General features: G+C 41.2%; 1 pseudogene; it reads left to right on the forward strand.

The window, feature by feature from the left end:
- Nucleotides 1-101, forward strand: LOC120873390 (annotated as a pseudogene).
- The last annotated feature ends 5,389 nt before the right edge of the window (nt 102-5,490 follow it).

Consider the following 5,490-nt stretch of genomic DNA (forward strand, 5'->3'; position numbering starts at 1 on the left):
GCTTGCTTCCATAGCACAGAGTAGAACTGGAAGAATATCAGAAAGATTAGCATGGCCCCTGCACAAGGATAAAGTGAACCTGTGAAGCATTACATATTTTTTTATAGTATCACGCCACAGATTACAGGCTAATCACAAAGAAGACAGTGTATTTTTACAAAGGAAAGAGCTGATGGTCACCACCCTACGCAAGTGATCAAACCTAACAGACTATTGAAGGGATAATCTGATAGCATGTGTCTATAGAAGTCGTGCAGCATAATGTATGCCGAATCACCTATGAAGTATTCTTGCCAAAACAGTTAAGCTGAATCCAATCAAGCCTCTAGAGTCAACCTTACAAGAAATATGGAAGTGAGTGAGGTGGATTTGAGAAAAAGTAAAACGACATTAAGAGGAAACACGTAGACAGAATCAGAACGTGGAGCCTCCTAAGAGTAAAATAGGGAATCAGGTGCATGGACTGTAAGACAGAAGCTTCTGACCTCAGAAAGAATTAAGATGATGCTTCAAAACCTTTTCAAGTATACAAAAATCTCCCTAGGAATCTTAAGGGCCTGCCTCATCACTCCTCTCAGCTAGACAGTGGTGCTTCTAAGACTTCTAAGAGGGTGGTCCAATAGCAGCTGCAACAGGGAACTCAAGAAAAAAAAGAGGCATCCTTGGTGTTCCCTGGTAGTGCAGTAGATAAGAATCCACCTGCCAGTGCAGGGAACATGGGTTTGATCCCTGGTCAGAGAAGATTCCACATGCCATGGGTCAAATAAGCACATGTGCCACAACGGCTGAGCCCATGCTCTAGAGCGGTGGAGCTGCAGCTACTAAGCCTGCATGCCTAGAGCCCATGTCCTGCAACAGGAGAAGCCATGCGCTGCAACAAAGAGTAGTCTCTGACCCCCGCAGCTGGAGAAAAGTGCATGCCCAGCAGTGAAGGCCCAGTGCAACCAAAAACAAAGAAATAGATGCAATAACACTTTTAAAAAGGCATCTCTCAAAGAGCCTGAACCTGATATCGTAACGGGACGAGACTTTGGAGAATGCTTGAAAATGGTGTGTGTATCCTGTATGTGAGAGAAAGCCAGATAGAGACAGTCTTCAAATTACGACGGTTCTACTTACATTTTTTTCATTTTTTTACAGTGGTGCAATATGCATTCATCAGGAACTGTTCTTCAAATTTTGAACTTTGATCTCTTCCTGGCCTTGGTGGTGTGTGGTACGATCCTTTCATTTGATGCTGAGCAATGGCAGCAAGCCCAAAGCTCCCGGACAGCGGAGCGATCATTGGTGGTGAACAATAAATACACCTACAGTCTGTACTCAGACAGCCACTCTGTTTTCACTTTCAGTGTTCAATAAATTACACAAGACATTCAACACTTTATTATAAAATAGCCTTTGTGTTAGATGAGTTTGCCCAACCATAGAATAATGTAAGTGTTCTGAGCACTTAGGGTTTCCCTTGTGGCTCCACTGGTAAAGAATCCACCTGCAATGCAGGAGACCTGGGTTCGATCCCTGGGTTGAGAAGATCCCCTGGAGAAGGAAAAAGCTACCCACTCCAGTATTCTGGCCTGGAGAATTCCATGGACTGTATAGAACATGCGGTCTCCAAGAGACGGACACGACTGAACAACTTTCACTTTCTGAGCATTTGTAAGGCAGGCAAGGCTAAGCTATGATGTTGGGTGAGTCAGGTGTATTCAAACCATTTTCAACTTGTGATATTTTCACTTTATAATGGGTTTATCAGGATGCCACGTCATCAATTGAGGAAGATCTGTCATTTGTGGCCAGAAGGTAGACCTTGGTGGTTTTTAAAACATAGCTTCAAATTCTTTGAAACTGGGTGGACTTTGTGACTACTTCAAACAACAGGGTCTGATAAAAGTGATGCTTACGTGACTTCTGAGGCTAGGTCATAAAAGGAACAAAGTCCTGTTCACCAAAACACTCATTCTCAGAGTCATGAGCCATTACATAAGAAAACTACTCTGAGGCTACCATGGACATGCTCTGGTGGGCATTCCTAGCTGGGAGGCAGCATTCCAGCCATCACAACCACGGTGTTAGGTACGAGAGCAAAGCCATCTTTCGATCCTCCAGCCTGTCCATCTGCCAAGTGAATCCCACCACTGACTACTGTCCGTGTCGTGAAAAACAAAGAATCACTTGACCGAGCCCTGCCTAAATTTGCGAGATATAAAATAGCTAGTTTAAGCCACCAAAGTTAAAAATTTCTTTATATAGACAGGCGGAACATAATGACATTTTCCAAAATGTCAGTGTGGTGGCGCAGTAGATAAGCATCTGTCTGCCAACACAGGGGACCTGAGTTTGATTCTTGGTCTGGGAAGATTCCACATGCCACAGAGTAACTAAGTCCGCACACCACAACTACCAAAGCCTGCACTGCTCTAGGGCCTGCGAGCCACAACTAATGAGCTCCTGTGATTTCAGCACTGAAACCGTATGTGCCAAGAGCCTGTGCTCTCCAAGAGAAACCACCACAATGAGAAGCCCAAGCACCATACTAGAGAGAAGGCCCCACGCTCTGCAACTAGAGAAAGCCCAGGTTCAGCAACGAAGACCTAGCACAGCCAAAAAAAGAAAGTCAATGAAATGGGTGCAGGAGAAGACAGTGGGTCTGTTTAGAGGGTTACAGCAACCAAATACAATGTCAGCCTTGATTGGCTCCTGGTTCAAAAAACTCAATGGCAAATACTTTGAGGGCAAGTAGATAATATTTTTAGGAAATTATTGTAAATTTTGTTAGATATGATCAAGGTATTGTGGTTATATAGGAAAGTGTCTTTATTTCTAGGAGATACTTTCTGAAGTAATTATGGATCAATTGTCATTTTGATCACAACTCACTTTGCAATGGATCAGCAAAACAATCTTAAACACACATCCGCACACAAAGTAAAGATAGCAAAAGGTTAACAATTGTTTGAATCTAGGTACTAAATAAATGAGTGTCTGTTATACAATTCTTTTAACTTTTCTGAATGTGAACATTTTTGTAATAAAAAGCTGAGAAAAAAAAATCAAGGGAAATTATGAAAATGTTCCCAACTTCGTTAGTCATCAAGGAAATGCAAATTAAACCCAAAATGCAATACCACCCACCAGAATGGCTAAAATGAAAAGGACAGAAAGTGTTGGCAAGACTGTGAAGCAAATGGAATTCCTTCATAGACCCCTGGTGGAAGCATAAATGGTACAACCATTTTGGAAAACTCTTGGCAGTATCTACTAAAGCCCACGGATATCTACCCTATGATTCAATTACGCCTCTCCCAATAGAAATCCATATTCATGTTCATCCAAAGATATATGCAAGCACTATTTATAGAGGTCTCCAACTGAAAACTACCCAAATATACATCCACAGGAGAATGAATAGATAAATATATACACATAAGATAGGATGCTATACACCCACAAGAAGAACAAACCACAGTCACACAGGACAATGTGGATGAATCTCAGAAACATGCTAAGTGAAAGAAGAAATAAATAAAACCAAAGAGTACATGCTGTATGATTCTATTTGAATAAGATGTATTCTAACAGCTTAATAAAGACAGCACAAGTCTACAGCAATAGAAGTCAGGATAGCTACCTTTGAAGGTGTAGTGACTGAAAGGGAACTTAAGGGCCCAGGATGTTGGTAATGTTCTCTTTCTCAATCTAGGTGCTGATCACAAGGGTGTGTAAAATTTGAGCAGTTTTCTGTATTCTCAGCCTGTCCCTCTAGAAATGCTGGGTTTCTGGTATTCTCCTCGCTTTTCAAGTTCATTCATGCCTCAGTGTCTTTGCCATGCTTTTCCCTCTGCTGAGATGCCAGTCTACCTGTCTCCACCTGGCTAGTCTCTACTTCTCCTTTCATCTCAGCTCAGAACTTCTCTCCTGCACAAAGCCTTCTCTAACCTCCAGATTCAGCTCAGTGTCTTTTCCCGTCTGTCCTGTAAAGCAGCTTCCATTGTAGACAGTTAAGCTAATACTTCCTGTATTGCAGTGAAATTCTTTGGCCTCACCTGCTAGACCACAAGCTCCTTGAAAGCCGAGGTTTCATTTATTGACATGACGGGTATTTGGTGACTGTTTGCTAAAGTGCCTCAACTAAAGCTCCCTCAATATATATGAATGAAATGTGTCATGACTTCTACATTGCTTTTAAAAAAATCTAATTATTTATTTGGCTGCCTTGGGTCTTAGTTGCGGCATGCATGATCTTTCCGTTGCAGTGCGCTGTCTTAGTTGCTCCAAGGCACATGGGATCTTAGTTCCCTGACCAGGAATCAAACCAGCATTCCCTGCACTGCAAGGTGAATTCTTGACCACCTGACCATCAGGGAAGTCCCTCTATATTGTTTTCAAAATACATCCTGGACACTGGATTGAATTTTTTTTTTAAGTGATATTATCTAACTGACATATGAAAACAAAATACTCTTCTAATTTTTAGAGAATCATTTTCAGTTTTATAAATTTGATTTTATTTTAAGCAACGTTTCAACTCCTCATCTTAAAATTCAGCAACTATAACAAAAAGATATCTTTTTTTTCACCTATCCAATTGACAAAGATTTTAAAAAATTGAGAAGACACTGTGTTAGATAGTATCCTCCACTTTGGAGGGCAGTTTAGCTACTATCAAAATATAAAGTGAACATGTTTTTAATGTAATAACTTTATTTCTAGAATTTTTTCTATAATATCCTACATGTGTATGAAAAGACATGTACAAGGACATTCACTGAAGCCTTGTTCTTCATAGCAAAAGATTAGAATCAACTAAAGGCCAGTGTGAAGAAAGCTGAGTGCTGAAGAATTGATGCATTTGAACTGTGGTGTTGGAGAAGACTCTTGAGAATCCCTTGGACTGCAAGGAGATCCAACCAGTCCATTCTAAAGGAGATCAGCCCTGGGTGTTCTTTGGAAGGAATGATGCTAAAGCTGAAACTCCAGTACTTTGGCCACCTCATGTGAAGAGTTGACTCATTGGAAAAGACTCTAATGCTGGGAGGGATTGGGGGCAGGAGGAGAAGGGGACAACAGAGGATGAGATGGCTGGATGGCATCACTGACTCAATGGACGTTGAGTCTGAGTGAACTCCGGGAGTAGGTGATGGACAGGGAGGCGGTGATGGACAGGGAGGCCTGACGTGCTGCAATTCATGGGGCTGCAAAGAGTCGGACACAACTGAGTGACTGAACTGAACTGAACTGAAAGGCCAGTCAATAGGATGCTGCTAAAACAAGGTCATTTTACTATGGAACACTACAAAGCCATTAAAAAGAACGAGGCTGATTCACATTATTCGTATGATATCCAAGTCATATTCTTTTTAAAAAACTGTTGATTTTATTGCTTAAGTGGAAAAAAATCCCATTGCAATAAGGCAAAGAAAGAAAAAAGGAAATAAAAGACAATGTGGAAAGTAAAAAATATTCTACTTTCAGAAAAAATAATGGCAACAC

Source organism: Oryx dammah, unplaced genomic scaffold, assembly GCF_014754425.2.
Source record: "Oryx dammah isolate SB20612 unplaced genomic scaffold, SCBI_Odam_1.1 HiC_scaffold_13, whole genome shotgun sequence".
Lineage (NCBI taxonomy): Eukaryota > Metazoa > Chordata > Mammalia > Artiodactyla > Bovidae > Oryx > Oryx dammah.